The following is a 16,757-nucleotide window of genomic DNA, read 5'->3' as shown; positions in this document are numbered from 1 at the left end:
ATAATTAGTCTATTGATTTTTTTTCATTCTTAGACTTGAAACAGCTCTATGGGTGTTTCATCTTTTTTTTTTTTTTTTTTTTTTTTTTTTGAGACGGAGTTTTCTCTGTCACCCAGGCTGGAGTGCAGTGGCACGATCTCGGCTCACTGCAGCCTCCGCCTCCCGGGTTGAAGCAATTATCCTGCCTCAGCCTCCAGAGTAGCTGGGATTATAGGCGCCCAACACTGCACCCGGCTTTTTTTTTTTTTATACTTCAAGTTCTGGAGTACATGGTCTGGTAGAAGGTGACCCTGGCCCCTCTTGTACTTCTTTTTTCTCTGGATGAGGCAACTGGCTGAATGAAGCTCCTTTTCTACAGGGAAGTGCTTGAATGGGCTAAAAAATGCTTCGCCTTTGTTTATGTATCCATGGTTGTGAAATCTCTTCTTGAGGTAGCCTTTCTCTAGCAGTATTGCTATAGGCAACTAAGTGACAGATTTTACAAGGCCCGGGGGTTATTTTGTCCCCTTGAGACCAAGTGTCTTTGATTTAGTGTTAATTTTTAGAATTTTATTACAGTTTCTTAAGGCAACACCTTTCTGAAGCCCCAAACCCAGATACATCACATATAACTCCTTGAAGGGCTATTGTGAAAATAAAAGCTAATAAATTTAAAGTACTTAGCAAATCATAGGTACTCAATGTCAACTTTGCACTTACAACTGGATTTCTCTATATTTGCCATAATTATTCAAAGACAATACAGTGAATGGAATTTTAAAAAGCCAGCTAAGCTAAATATTAAAAACAGGAAAAAAAATTAGTCAACCTAAATAAACCAAATGACAAATTAACAGCTGAGGTGCTATTAAACTAACCATAGTATTATTAGCTTGGTAACAAAGCAATTGTCATATATTAATTTTCATAAATGCTTTGAGGTTTTGTTCTAATAAACCAGTAATTTGGGCCAAGGTCTACTTTCTCCACAAAAATATCAGTAAAAAAAAAAAAAAAAAAAAAAAAGACAAATAGCCCTAGAAAAGGTAACACATTAAGTCATCATCACTTCAGCCATTTTAATTTTACTGAGGCTGGGTGTGGTGGTTCATGCCTGTAATCCCAGCACTTTGGAAGGCAGAGGTGGGAGCATTGCCTAGTCCATGAGTTCAACAACAGCCTACTCAATATAGGGAGACCAAGCTACTTGAGAGACTGAAACAGGAGGATCACTTGAGGCCAGGAGTTTGAGGCTGCAATAAGCTATAATCATGCCACGGCACTCCAGCCTGGGTGACAGAGTGAGACCCAAAAATAAATAAAGTAATATAAAATAAAAACAAATAAAATAACATAAATAATAAAAATAAAATAAAATCTATTGAGCATCAAAAATAAAATTTATTGAGCATTTATGGTGAGCAAAAGACTTTACTAACGCAATGGAAGTTAAAAAGATGAAACATCTGGCTGGGCACGGTGGCTCACCCCTGTAATCCCAGCACTTTGGGAGGCCGAGGCAGGCAGATCATGAGGTCAGGAGATCAAGACCATCCTGGCCAACACAGTGAAACCCTGTCTCTACCAAAAATACAAAAAATTAGCCGGGTGTGGTGGCGCATGCCTGTAGCCCCAGCTACTCGGGAGGCTGAGGCAGGATAATTGCTTCAACCAGGGAGGCGGAGGCTGCAGTGAGCCAAGATCGTGCCACTGCACTCCAGCCTGGGTGACAAGAGCAAAACTCTGTCTCAAAAAAAAAAAAAAAAAAAAGATGAAACACCCATAGACAATGCCCTTGAGATCTAAATACGTATGACACAAGCTTTACAAGGAATTAAGGCTGGGCGTGGTAGCTCATGCTTGTAATCCCAGCACTTTGGGAGGCCAAGGCAGGCAGATCGCTTGAGTCCAGGAGGTGGCGACCAGCCTAGACAACATGGCGAAATCCTGTCTCTGCCAAAAATACAAAACAAATAGCCAGGTGTGGTAGTGCATGACTCTAATCCCAGCTACTTGGGAGGCCAAGGTAGGAGGATTGCTTGAGCCTGGGAGGTGGAGGCTGCAGTGAGCTGAGATTGTACCACTTGCAGTCCAGCCTGGGTGATAGAGAGAAACCCTATCTCAAAAAAAAAAAAAAAAAAAAAAAAGGAATTAATAGGCTGGGCATGGTGGCTCCTGCCTGTAATCCCAGCATTTTGGGAGGCCTAAGCAGGCAGATCACTTGAAGTCAGGAGTTCAAGACCAGCCTGGCCAACATGGTGTAACCCTGTCTCTACTAAAAATACAAAAATTAGCCAGGTGTGGTGGTGTGTGACTGTAATCCCAGCTACTCAGGAGGCTGAGGCAGGAGAACTGCTTGAATTCAGGAGGTGGAGATTGCAGTGAGCTGAGATGGTACCACTGCACTCCAGCCTGGTTGACAGAGCAAGACCCTATCTCAAAAAAAAAAAAAAAAAAGAGGAATTAATATTAGTGACATAAGTGAAGATAAAACAGATTCTTAGGTGAGCAGCTAGGTGACACTAGAACGCTAAGGAGGGCTGGGCCTGATGGGGAGTGAGCGGATGAGGAAAGGAAGCCTTGACCAGTAGACCCTTTGCTCTCATGCTGGAATGGCTATGCTGGCAGAGATAATGTCTCTAAGATACTTTAGCTGGGAAGCTGCTCTCCACAGGACTGGACACTGTGGGGTTCTCAGACAAAATGTAGTACATCTCATATACACCCTAAGTTTTATATCTCTATAAGAAAGAAAAAGGAAATCCCGGCATGCAGCTTTTTCATCCCAAAAAGCAAATTTTAGCAATCTTAGAAAAGCGTGCAGTTTCTCATTGCACAATTAACAGTAAAAACTCTCTTTTGCTTAGGACACTACTGTTAACTTAAAAAAAAAAAGTAGAGAAAGTAATATCATGAGGTTTTCAGCTGCTGAACCGTCTTGAAAACCCCAACTGTATCCTTTGGAAACTTCAGATGTTAATACAGCATGAGAAAAACGCAACCAACTGCAGCAGGAAAGACAAAACCAAGCTTTGATGAGTAGCTAATATGAAAGTTTATGATACCATGCTATTCAAAATTTGTTTTAATTGTTTAAAGTAGTTTGGCAATGTGTATAAAAATTAAAAACTAAAAATTGGTTAAATATTCAAGTTATACACATAACAATTTTTCTAAAACTGTCTTGGGTAGAAAAATTTAGAAACAACCTAAATGCCTGTAATAAAGAAATAGTCAAAGAAATTACGGCACATCCAGGCCAGGCGCAGTGGCTCACGCCTGTAATACCAGCACTTTGGGAGGCCAGGGTGGGTGGATCACCTGAGGTCAGGAGTTTGAGACCAGCCTGGCCAACATGGTGAAACCCTGTCTCTACTGAAAATACAAAAATTAGCCGGGCATGGTTGAAGGCGCCTGTAATCCCAGCTACTCAGTCACTTGAACCTGGGAGGCAGAGGTTGCAGTGAGCCGAGACCATGCCATTGCACTCCAGCCTAGACAATAAGAGCAAAACTCCGTCTCAGAAAAAAAAAAAAAAAAAAAAGAAAAGAAAAGAAATTATGGCACATCCAATAACTGAAGACATTAAACAAAATGACAAAAATTTCAATTTACCCATATGGAAAGATATTGCAGAGGAAAAAAGGCAGGTCACACAGCACAGGTGGGGTATGATCTTACATGTATAAAATTTTGAGTTTGCAAGTGAACCTTCAGTGTATACGTTGAAAAAGAGAATCTGATACTAAATCTTAACAGTGGTTATCCCTAGGTATTTGAAATGTAGGTGCATTCTATTATTTTGCATTTTATACTTTTCTGTATCTTGTGACTTACAATGCAAATATATCACCTCTATAACTAAAGTTGTTTTCATTAAAAATATCTGTACATAATAATGGTAAAGACATTTCTTTCTTTTCTTTTTTTTTTTTTTTTTTTTTTGAGACAGGGTCTGAACTCTGTTACCCAGTGGAGTACTGTGGCGGGATCACAGCTCACAGCAGCCTTGACCTGCTGAGCTCAAGTAATTTTCCCATCCTCCTCTGTCAGCCTTCTGAGTAGCTGGGATCACAGGCATGCACCACCACACCCAGCTAATTTTTTTTTTTTTTTGAGATGAAGTTTTGCTCTTGTTGCCCAGGCTGGAGTGCAGTGATGTGATCTTATCTCACTGCAACCTCCACCTCCTGGATTCAAGCAATTCTCCTGCCTCAGCCTCCTGAGTAGCTGGGATTACAGGTGTCCGCCACCATGCCCGGCTAATATTTTGTAGTTTTAGTAGAGACAGGGTTTCACCAGGTTGGCCAGGCTGGTCTCGAACTCCTGACCTCAGGTGATCCACCCGCCTCGACCTCTCAAAGTGCTGGGATTACAGACATAAGCCACAGTGCCCAGCTGCACCCAGCTAATTTTTTATTTTTTTTGTAGATACAGGGTTTTGCCATGTTGCCCAGGCTGGCCTTGAACGCCCGAGCTCAAGCAATCTGCCTGCCTTGGCCTCCCAAAATGTTGGGATTACAGGTGTGAGCCACCAGGCCCAGCCAATATTTTCTTTGAAAACATTATTTTCAACACACTGACATACAATTTTGAGAATATTTAATTATGATGAAAAATATATAATTACTTAGCAGCCATTTGGGAAGAAGTCTTTTTCACTGCTCCTCTACACATGTGTTTCTAAGCTCATCAAATCCTTCTATTTGTTCTCTGGAAAAGCTCAAATACCAAAAATTGCAAAGGAACAGATTTTAGTATTTACAGCCCTGTACTCAAAAGCACTTCATAGTAGTCACAGTTGACTGGTGGGGACTAGAGGAACCACAATGAAAAAACATGCCCAATTATATACTCTCCACCTCCCCCTCAGGAGGGGCACCATCAAAAAAGCAAAATACAGAAGAGCTACTGAAGAGTACAGAATATGGTGGATGTTCTCAAACGACAGCACTTGCTCTTTCCAACCAGAGCTTGGTTGGTACCCAGGCTTGGGAATCTGACAACGTGAATTCCGTTCTGAGCTCTATCACTGAGTGGCAATTACCTGGCACAGCATTTCCTTTTGGAAAATGATTCATATTTCACTGATTAGTTTAGGACAAATGACTTTTGGTGTCAGAAGCTGATAACCCAAATAAGAGTTAATGTGAGTTCTGTTATGAAGGGCACAAATTAAAGATTCAAGTAGAAGCTCTGTTCCACGAAAGGTCCAGAAAAGGCTCACCAATAGAAGAAAATACTGTAAGGCACTGTGGTTAATGACAGTGCACTGAAGCCAACGCTAGTGCAGGAGTATCAAAGAGATAGGAAGAAACTGAAAGTAGTCCTGAAACAGGAAGCAAAAGCTGATTTTATGCAGAGTATGTTATGGCCAGATCAGAGGCAGCATGCAGCTCTTTCGTGGTTTAGATAGGAACTGGCATACAAGTACAGAGCTACTGATATTTCTCACCCAGATTTAGAATTTTACAAAATCCTGGAAGCTAAGTGGGTAAAACTTACCTTGAAAGGGTGACTAGCCAGGTTATTTTCAGGGCAGAGCAACAAGAAGGGATGAACCTTGTCCAAAAAACTTTGTCCCATAGGCTTCTGAGACTGTATTAAAAGTTACAACCTTCTCACTTTGAGAAGTTCACTGAGACTGCCTTCTCAACACATAATCACAGCTCAGAGAACCTGACAGTGTAAATCTAAGGCTGACTGCACTGGTAGCAACAAATGTTTCTGTAATCTCACCAAGGGCCAATTACAAAAGGGGGTGTGCCACAGTGAAAAAGCAAAGAACAATAACACAATTCTGTGAAAAAGAGAATCCCAATGACTCAGGTTTTATTTTCCAAACACTTAGGAAAGGAATAAATCAAATGCTGTAAATGCTTCTAAATCTACACACTGTGGGCCACCCCATACACTGCAAACAGCATTTAAACAGCTATGAAAACAAAGCATGCCAGTAAATAAACACAAGTCTTGTGATTCAAAAAACCCAAAATAAAATGTCTAATAGAAATATTACAAAATTATATTGGAAATTGAATCTAAAGCAGTAGCTCTGCTGTGAGGCAAATGTTCCCACTCACAGATGTGTGAAACTGTCATAGAAGGTACTGATATATAATACAAATATCTGTTGGATGGATGATTGCACACCCGTTAATTTTCATAAAGTTTTTTCCTTTGAAAAAGGAACATTTGTTTTCTTATTAGAGTAATATGTCCTCTTGTAGAATATGTGGGAGATATACAGAAACATAAAGAATATTATAAAAATCACTCATAATTCCACTATCCAGAGATAATCAATTTTCATATTTTTGATACATTTTCTTTTACTTGTGTTTATGTATACCTATACTTAAAAAAATTGTGACTATAGTAAATATGCAGCTTAAGAGACAGCTTTTAAAGTTATATCCAAACATTAACCTACACATCAAATATTGTTCCACAATAATTTTTAGTGTAAGGTGTTCTACAACTTATTGAATAATTTTCCTCTTAGGCTATTTAAGTTGCTCTCAAGATTGTGTTACAGGAAGTCAGAATACCGTGATAAATATACAGTACATACATAAACTTTTTGTTTGTATCTCTTATTATTTCCTTAGGATAGGTGTCTGGTACAATTACTGAGAATTAATTTTTTAAGGTCCTTGATTCACAATGATAAAATGATTTCTATAAAGGATGTACCAATGCACATTCCCACTAGCAGAGGCCCCAAGTCGTCCCATATTTTTATCAATACTACGTATTATTAATAGATACATTTAAAACAACAAATTATTACATTATTTTAACTTATATTTTCCAAATAATATACAGTCGGTCCAGAATATGAGATAAACAATTAAAAATAAAGAAAACATTAGAAACCATAAATTAAATTGTGTGTAATGGAGGAAGACAAAATCCATTTTTCTTTCTTTCTTTCTTTTGAAATGGAGTCTCACTGTCGCCCAGGTTAGAGTGCAGTGGCACGATCTTGGCTCACTGCAACCTCCACCTCCCGAGTTCAAGCGATTCTCCTGTCTCAGCCTCCTGCGTAGCTGGGATTACAGGCGCCCGCCACGGCACCTGGCTTTTTTTTTTTTTTTTAATACTTTAAGTTCCAGAGTACATGTGCAAAACGTGCAGGTTTGTTACATAGGTATACATGTGCCATGTTGGTTTGCTGCACCCATCAACTCGTCATTTATATTAGGTATTTCTCCTAATACTATCCCTCCCCCAACCCCCTACCCCCCAACAGGTCCCCAGTGTGTGATGTTCCCTTCCCTGTATCCATGTGTTCTCATTGTTTGACTCCCACTTATGAGTGAGAACATGCGGTGTTTGGTTTTTTGTCCTTGTGATAGTTTGCTCAGAATGATGGTTTCCAGCTTCATCCATGTCCCTGCAAAGGACATGAACACATCCTGTTTTATGGCTGCATAGTATTCCATGGTGTATATGTGCCACATTTTCTTTATCCAGTGTATTATTGATGGATATCTGGGTTGGTTCCAAGTCTTTGCTATTGTGAATAGTGCTGCAAGAAACATACGTGTGCATGTGTCTTTACAGTAGCATGAAAATCCTTTCTTTTAAAATGATTTTATGGAGTAATAGGGAATCACTGAGTTCACCAGAAGTTTGCTGGATATCTACAATAAATAGTACACAGTACTATGCGGCCTTCTGAAGAACGCCAAAGAAAAGGTTTGCCCTGAAGAACTTTCTATATAATTTCAAAAATAAGGAATCCCATGAATTAAATAACTGGGGAATGATTTCTAGCATATTCAAACAAATGTCCCAGATGCTACCCAGTGATTCAGGACATGAAAGGTGTGAGATCTGTTAGAGAAGGACTTGTAGATGAAGGGAGTCAGGGGTCCATTACCCTTCCTGATATAACACGGGCATGAAGAATCACAAGTCAGAATAGTAAAACAAAAAGAATAATCAGGATTTTACTGAAGCACAGTCTGACTGGAACAGGTAAGTATGTTGAAAAGGAGTTTGAAAAAACATTGAATAAAAAATCATCCAAAGAAGGGCATGAGAATGCTTGGCTAAAAGAATAATGATTACCTGTAGCTACTATTTCAAACAATCCATAATCGTGAACATTACTGCTATCACAAACTGCTTTTCAGGCTAAGTGCGGTGGCTCATGCCTGTAATCCCAGTACTTTCGGAGGCTGAGGCGGGTGATCGCTTGAGCCCAAGAGTTCAAGACCAGCCTGGCCAACATGGCAAAACCCTGTCTGCACTAAAAATACAAAAATTAGCCGGGCATGGTGGTGCACATCTGTAGTCCCAGATACTCAGGAGGCTGAGGCAGGAGAATCACTTGAACCTGGGAGGCAGAGGTTGCAGTGAGCCAAGATTGCGCCACTGCACTCCAGACTGGGCAACAGAACGAAACTCTGTCTCAAAACAAAAACAAAACAAAACTGCTTTTCTTATTGCTTTTGTACATCTGCTTCAGAAAGCTGAATTTAGCATACAGAGGTGTCACTTGCCAGCCAGGTCAGTTTCAGCAGTGTACTATTTTTGCTGTTTGGTAGTATATACACAGTTATGTAAATATTTTCATTTACTTCATAAAAGTGAGTGAAAAGAGGAAAAAGAAAACATGTGGACAAAAAACTCAGTCTCCACTTTAACAGATGGCAATCACTGGCCGGGCTTGGTGGCTCACACCTGTAATCCCAGCACTTTGGGAGGCCAAGGCAGACAGATCACCTGGGGTCAAGAGTTCAAGACAAGCCTAGGCCAACATGACGAAACCCCTTCTTTACTAAAGTACAAAAATTAGCCGGGCATGGTGGCGGGCACCTGTAATCCCAGCTACTCAGGAGGCTGAGGCAGGAGAATTGCTTGAACCCAGGAGGCAGAGGTTGCAGTGAGCCAAGATCGTGCAACTGCACTCCAGCCTGGACAACAAGAGCGAGACTCCATCTCAAAAAAAAAAAAAAAAAAAGATGGCAATCACCAAGCATGCCCCAGCTGGGATGCTTTGGCCTTATCTGGATGCTGACTGTACTTAAGCTGCCAATGCTGTGTTCAATTGTGTATAAAACTTCTGGAAATATGTCATCAGAGACTGGGAAGAAGACTTCTCTTATTACATGCAGGCCTATTGTTGGACTTACACTCTAGAATTCTGGGACAGGAGTGTTGTGTATGGGTTGAGCCATTGGTTGTCTGAGTTTGAATCCTGCCTTTACCGGTTATTACACCCTTGAATGTCAGCTTATTTTACTTTTTTTTAATTTTTGAGATGGAGTTTCACTCTTGTCGCCCAGGCTGGAGTGAGTGCAGTGGTGCAATCTCGGCTCACTGCACCTCTGCCTCCCAGGTTCAAGTGATTCTCCTGCCTCAGTCTCCCAAGTAGTTGGGATTACAGGCACCTGCCACCACGCCCAGCTAATCTTTTTTTTTTTTTTTTTGTATTTTTAGTACACCATGTTGGCCAGGCTAGTCTTGAACTCCTGACCTCAGGTGATCCACCCGCCTCAGCCTCCCAAAGTGCTGGGATTACAAGTGTGAGCCACCGCGCCTGGCCAAACGTCAGTTTATTTGTAAATTGGGGGTAATAGTTGTACCTAGGCTCAAAAGGTTGTTGTAAAAATTAAATGAGATAATACATTTTTAACACTTGGAGTAAATAATTCCTGGCAGAAAGTAACTAATCAGGCCAGATGTATATTTTATTGCATTCAACTGATCATCTGTGCATCACCTCTCAATGTCAGATTCCTTATCCCTAACAGAAGGTTAATAGAAAAGCACGTATTTTGGCCGGGTGCAGTGGCTCACGCCTGTAATCCCAGCACTTTGGGAGGCCGAGGCAGGTTCAAGGAGTTCAAGACTAGCCTGGCCAACATGGTGAAACCCTGTCTCTACTAAAAATACAGAAATTAGCCAGAAATGGTGGTGGGTGCCTGTAATCCCAGCTATTTGGGAGGCTGAGGCAGTAGAATCGCTTGAACAGGGGAGGCGGGGGTTGTAGTGAACCGAGATTGCACCACTGCGTTCCAGCCTGGGTGACAAGAGCGAGATTCCATCTCAAAAAAAAAAAAAAAACAAAAGAAAGAAAGAAAAATGCATATTCCTTGATAACTGATAACTTGTTGATTTTTAATCATTTTCTTATTTATAGAGGTCCAAGAAAGGACAATGCTAAAACTTGAGTTTAAGCTACTACTAATGTTCATCTTTAGTCTGATAAACAACTTGTTCAGACTACTCTATAAAAATAGATATAAAAATAGAAATATAAAATAAAATGGCAATGTATTGAAGAATATGGCTTAAACTGCTGTGGCTTCAGCTACTGCTTCATGAATAACTACTAATATAAATAGCTACCATTTGTAGGGTGCTTTACATTAAGTATCTCATTTAATCCTCCTAACCTCTGAAGTAGTTACCGTTAATATTCCCAGTTAAGGGGAGAGAAAAACTCAAGCGTGATGGCTCACATCTGTAATCCTAGCACTTTGGGAGACAGAGGTGGGCAGATCACTTGAGGTCAGGAGTTCGAGACCAGCCTGGCCAACATGGGGAAACCTCGTCCCTACTAAAAATACAAAAAATTAGCTGGGTGTGGTGGTGTGCACCTGTAATCCCAGCTACTCAGGAGGCTGAGGCAGGAGAATTGTGTGAACTCAGGAGGTGGAGGCTGCAGTGAGCTGAGATAGCGCCATTGCACTCCAGTCCAGGCGACACTGTGAGGCTCTGTCTCAAAACAAAACAAAAAAACAACTCAAGCATGAAGTGATAACTTGTGCAACGTCACATGACTACTGAGTACTGAGGTAAGGAACTGAATCCAGGTCCAGGTCCAAGCCACAAAATCCATACTTTTAACCACTATCCTATATTATCTCTAAATTAATGACCATCACAGTAGCTAAAACACCAATTGCCAAATCAACCCCATTATTGTACTAATTCCTTTACTGTTCTCAAATATACCCCATATTGACAGCAATGAAGTTTTCCATTGTCTAATTTGTCCACCCAACTCTAAAGAGACTCATTAGGTATCCAGCAGTTTCTTCAGTCATTTTGAATTCTGTGTCAAAATTCTACTTAGAAATTTCCAAATCTCAAGGACTCATTTAAAAAAAAAAAAAAAAGAAATATCCAAATCTTCACAACAAATTTCCTTTTGTAATCGGAAAAAAGTCTTATTTAAAAAAATCCAACTTAGCTTCACTTTGAAAAGCACACAAAAATTATTTTAAATTGCGATTTTTAACTTGCCTGCCACTCAAACCATATAAATATCCAAAAAATGATAACAGAGAGTAGGAATGTGGAAGAAAAAAGAAAATAGACCAAAAGCTGGACATTTAGTTTAAGAACAAGGAATTGGACTTAGATCACAAATTATATTTAAAAAAATCTGTCTGAAACACTTTACAGAGTAAAGGCAGTATATGCAAAATAACATTTTCTCTTTTGAAATACAATACTACTGCTGTCTTTTAGGCTAATTTCAATTTACAGACAGTCCCCGGCTTATGAGGGTTCAACTTACGATATTTCAACTTTACAACGATGAAAAAGTGATATGTGTTCAGTAGAAACCCTACTTCAAATTTTGAATTTTGATTTTTTCCTGAGCTAGCAATACGCCAGGTGATCCTCTCTCAGGATGCTGCGCAGCGGCAGCAAGCCGCAGCTCCCAGTCAGCCACACCATCCTAGTCAGCCACACGATCAGCCACAGATCAGGGTAAACAACCAATATGCTACAGGGTACTGTGCTGCCAGATGATTCTGTGCAACTTGGCTAATTTAAGTCTTCTAAGCATGTTTAAGGCAGGCGAGGCTAAGCTATTTAAGCTATTAAGTTCGGTAGAGTAGGTGTGTTAAATGCATTTTCATTTTATGGTATTTTCAACTTAGGATGGGTTTCTCAGGACATAACCCCATCTTAATTCAAGGGGTATCTGTAGTCACTTGAGACAACAAATGAGTCAGGATTTCATTCTTTAAAAATTCTCTTTAAAGTGTCAAAACTTTTATTAACATACACATTTCTAATTAGGTAAACTTATTAAGGGTAAACATGTTATAAACTGAGTCATAGCTATAGTTGGTTTTGTTGTTAAACATTCAATAATACTGAAGGTAATACTATAGCCTGCCCTTCACGTATGTGGACATGTATATACATAACATGTATTGGTGAATTTCTTTAAAAAAATCTTTTTTTTTTTTTTGAGACAGAGTTTCTCTCTTGTTGCCCAGGCTGGAGTGCAGTGGCACCATCTCAGCTCACCGCAACCTCTGGCTCCTGGGTTCAAGCAATTCTCCTGCCTCAGCCTCCTGAGTAGCTGGGATTACAGGCACCCGCCACCACGCCCGGCTAATTTTTTGTAATCCCAGCACTTTGAGAGGGCAAGGTGGGTGGATCGCCTGAGGTCAGGAGTTCAAGACCAGCCTGGCCAACATGGTGAAACCCCGTCTCTACTAAAAATACAAAAATTACCCAGGCGTGGTGGCGCCTGCCTGTAATCCCAGTTACTAGGGAGGCTGAGGCAGGAGAGTTGCTTGAACCTGGGAGGCAGAGGTTTCAGTGAGCTGGGAACTCGCCACTGCACTCCAGCCTGGGCAGTAGAGTGAGACTCTGTCTCAAAAAAAAAAAAAAAAGTTATTACTTTCCTGATCCTAGAATTATATGTAACTTGTTTTGAGAATGTTACTCCAAGAAATTCAGATACATATGAGCATGTGACTTAAAAAAAATCGCAAAAATAAAATATATCACTTCATCTCAGTAATAACACCACTTCTGAAATTAATATAATGATGCTTAAAGGTCTAACTGAAGTGTTCTGTTTCCGTTCTTGAAAAAAACAGAGAACACTTGTTCTCTAAAATTTTCATAGTGCTTTAAAAGTTCCTTTACTTTGAAATTCCACTTACTTACAACATTGCTTTGGTTAAAAAAAAAAAAAAAAAAAAGGAAAGAAATCCCACTACGCTTTCACAAACTAAAACAAACAAATAAACAAAAAGTCTCTGAGAGGTTATTTCAATGGTGGTACATGTTTCTCTAAATTAAGAAAATGCAAAATGAATTTTCTATAAACAAGGCTGCTCCTCTAGCGCTGACATGGCACAAGCAAAGTAAGAAAGTAAGCCACATTCTCACATCTCTGAATGTCCATTTAAGTCTCACTCCTTTTATCCTCACCCCCGCCTTTCCATGTGAGGATTCCAACTCTTAATGTAAATTAGGGTACAGACTTAAGCCAGGATATGTAATCTGGAAAAGTATAAATCTGATTAATACTTCTGTGGGGCGGGTAGAAGGCTCAACTGAAAGAGTAATGGGCGGGGTGTGGTGGCTCACGCCTGTAATCCCAGCACTTTGCCTGACCAACATGGAGAAACCCTGTCTCTGCTAAAAATACAAAATTAGCTGGGCGTGGTGGCGCATGCCTGTAATCCCAGCTACTTGGGGAGTCTGGAGAGTCTGAGTCAAGGAGAATCGCTTGAACCTGGGAGGTGGAGGGTGCAGTGAGCTGAGATAGCGCCATTGCACTCCAGCCTGGGCAATAACAGCGAAACTCTGTCTCAAAAAAAAGAAAAAAAGAGTGATGGTAGTGCTTTTGTTAGTCACAATATTAAGCATCAACAACTCAAATGTTCTCTTCCTTCTATATTCCCTGCTGGTAAAGGGAACCTAGCTTCTGCAGCCAGAAGTTGGAGAGTCATCCCAGGCACTGCCTTATCTTCATTCTCCAGCCACCCAGGCCCTCAGTCATCGGGTACATTCTACTTTTCCAGGGATTGTTCCTTTGGTGTTCACTCTCGCTACCTTAATTTGAGATTGTCATCTCTTACCCAGACCATTTTAAAAGTTATAGTTAGGGGTCCCTGAGAGCTTATATCCTTCTGATCCATCCACTACACTGTTGCCAGAGTGATCGTTCCAAATACAAATCTTATTTCATGTTACTCCCAGACATAAAGCACCAGTAGCTTTTCACTATAGAATCAAGTGCAGGCTTTTCAGTATGAATAAGATTTCTACAGTCAAGCCCCTGCTTATCTTTCCAGGCTTGCTCCCTGTTGTGCCAAACAGAAGCCCGCTGTGCTCCTGTTTGCTATTCCCTGGCTGGGCCAGCTCACTATGTACTGTTTGAAATGCCCTCCCTATGTCGGTCTGGTGATCACCTAGTTATCTCTTAAGTTCTCACTTAATGGAGCCTCTCCTGACCCTTCTCCTGTGGAGTCAATCACAGGCTCTTGCCTTTAGGGGAAATCTATTTGCAATTAAACTTGTTGTAGATTTGCTCTTGGCTTTTGAAATTAAGAGTATATGAGCCGGGCACAGTGGCTCACACCTGTAATCCCAGCACTTTCGGAGGTCAAGGAGGGTGTATCACCTGAGGTCGGGAGTTCGAGACCAGCCTGATCAACATGCAAAAACCCGTCTCTACTAAAAATACAAAAATTAGCTGGGTGTGGTGGCGCATGCCTGTAATCCCAGCTACTTGGGAGGCTGAGGCAGGAGAATCACTTGAACCCAACAGGCAGAGTCTGCAGTGAGCCGAGACTGCACCATTGCACTCCAGCCTGGGCAATAAGAACAAAACTGTCTCAAAAAAAAAAAAAAGTATATAAGACAAAAGAGAGATAATCCCTCACTGACCACCAATAAGCATTGAGATAATGAAGTGAATGCTTTTATTTTCATTTATTTAAGGGTTAAAGTAGGCAGAAACTCTAGGTCCAGGCCTATACTGCGGACTGCTCAGTGAAGGGCCAGGAACTCTGGTTTTAAGAAAATAAAATGTGGAAGCCACAGAGCCTCTATTGCTCAGTACACACAGTCAGTCTACATCATTTTAAGATGGAACATTATGCTTTTTGCCTATTTTCTTTTGTGGGAGTGAGGAGACTTCACTCTAGGATTTGGGTGGTCAGATGTTTTTCCCCCTATGAATCAGCCCGGAAAGCAGTCTGAATACTCCTGCGCCCAGACATCAGGAGTTTCATTTTGTGAACAAGGTGAGATTCACATAATCATGGCTCTGGTGACCACCACTTAAATGCTTATAGCTAAGTTAAATCTAATAACTATCAGTGGTATTAACATAAAAGTGGATATTTCTTGGGACCAAATGACTGTTTAAATATCCAGAGTTTGGTAATGGAGCAAGGCAGTAATACTCACAGGCTTTCATGGGCCTATGCTTTCTTTATTTTCATTTCTAGTAATTTAAAATAATAGCTTTCTTGCCCAATTTAAGGCAAAATTCTAAAATGCACTGTCAGCATTTCTCTATTTTCTTCCAAATCCTCTACAGTTGATTAAAGGTCTTGGAAACTCTGTATTTATCTGCTTTCTTTAATGAGCAGACATACAATTTATTGCTTAGATTATAGCTCTCACACATTTTCCATACTGAGAAATGTGTTGCTACAGATTTCTCTATGAAGAATTCAAATGGCGCTGCTAAAAACGCTTACATGAACCAAACAGCTCACTTTTGCTTATCCATAGGAATCCTGCTCCAAAAACATATATTCGAGGTGTTAAAATTGTTAAAAATTATTTTTGAGACACTGATAAGCTAGATTTCATGATAAAGGGAATATTTCATATTGTATAACTCTCAAAATGGACAGGAATACATTTTTCTCAAACAAAATATGTAAGCTGAGGTAGTTGCCAGAAGACTTCTTGGTAGCCTTCTAAAACTGTATTTTTCTTCCCTAAAGACTTTTAAAGCTTTGGAGGCTGTTTTAAGTAGTACTGGAATTGCTGGATGTAACAATGTTTTGATGAAAATACAGAATAAAATAATAATAAAAAATAAATAGTACTGGCATTGCATGGAATTTCAGCTGATGTTTTATAACTTGTGCACACAAGGAAACTTACAGCCAAAGAAAGCTGTCTAATTAACAAACCAATTGTTAAAAGATGCAAAGGGTCTTAAAAACCACTTAAACATTGTTCTTAAAGACACACCCAAAATGACTGCTTTGTGTTCTGTGTTATTAACCATCCCTAAAACTTTCTCAAGGCTAAGGCTGACTGGGAAGATAAAATCCTTATCAAACACAATGGGCAAATTCTGAGTCATGATAAGATTTCAACTCAAGGTCAAAGGCAGAGAATCACCTTTCCTAACCCCATCTGCTAGGTACAATTCACCTATGGTCTTCTTTGTCCTGTCGATGTGCCTAACTATCAGGCAGATGTTTATAAAGAATTTCTCCTCACATGCAAGCATTTTTTTTTTCCATCAGTATAAGGACAGAGAATAAACCCTAGCTAAGAAGCCACTGTATTAAAAACAAAACAATTTGTAGCTATGATTCAAATCAGCTCTCTTTCTGTGGTATTAAGAGAATTAAAGGGTAGAAGCAGAAAACCTCTCATAAATTAGGAATAGTCCTGGAAAAAAGTCTCAAGTCAAGAGACCACAAAGATCTCAGAGGTACTGACAGTGGAAATCTCAAATGGATCATAATAGTTACCACAAATAATTTATAAAAAGCAATGGCCAATAGATTCCAATATTACCATTCTATTGTAATCTATAGGGATGCCATATTAATAATATTTAACCTTTCCAAGGCATTATGCTTTCTTAGGAGTCCATATTCAATAAATAAATGCTGAAAGTTATTTTTTCATCTAACCTAATAATCCATATTGTTAAAAAAAATTTTATCAAACATTTCCTAGATGTCATAACTTGCTTAACATTGTATCCTCATATAATGGTGAGGATACCATTACCAAAT

General features: G+C 39.9%; 1 protein-coding gene across 19 annotated transcripts in view; it reads right to left on the bottom strand.

Moving 5' to 3' along the window:
* The window catches only part of RUFY3 (RUN and FYVE domain containing 3), a 104,049-nt gene that overhangs the window by 68,103 nt on the left and 19,189 nt on the right, over positions 1-16,757 (bottom strand). The window contains exon 1 of one of the 19 annotated variants that reach the window (XM_063663743.1): positions 5,485-5,625. The exons of the other annotated variants lie outside the window; for them this stretch is intronic. The gene's annotated coding sequence lies outside the window, so the exon portion shown is untranslated. Of the gene's footprint in view, positions 1-5,484; positions 5,626-16,757 lie in introns of those variants that run through there. 19 annotated transcript variants of the gene reach the window in all.

This window comes from Pongo pygmaeus, chromosome 3 (genome assembly GCF_028885625.2).
Source record: "Pongo pygmaeus isolate AG05252 chromosome 3, NHGRI_mPonPyg2-v2.0_pri, whole genome shotgun sequence".
Classification (NCBI taxonomy): domain Eukaryota; kingdom Metazoa; phylum Chordata; class Mammalia; order Primates; family Hominidae; genus Pongo; species Pongo pygmaeus.
This window is presented reverse-complemented; position numbering and strand designations above follow the sequence as displayed.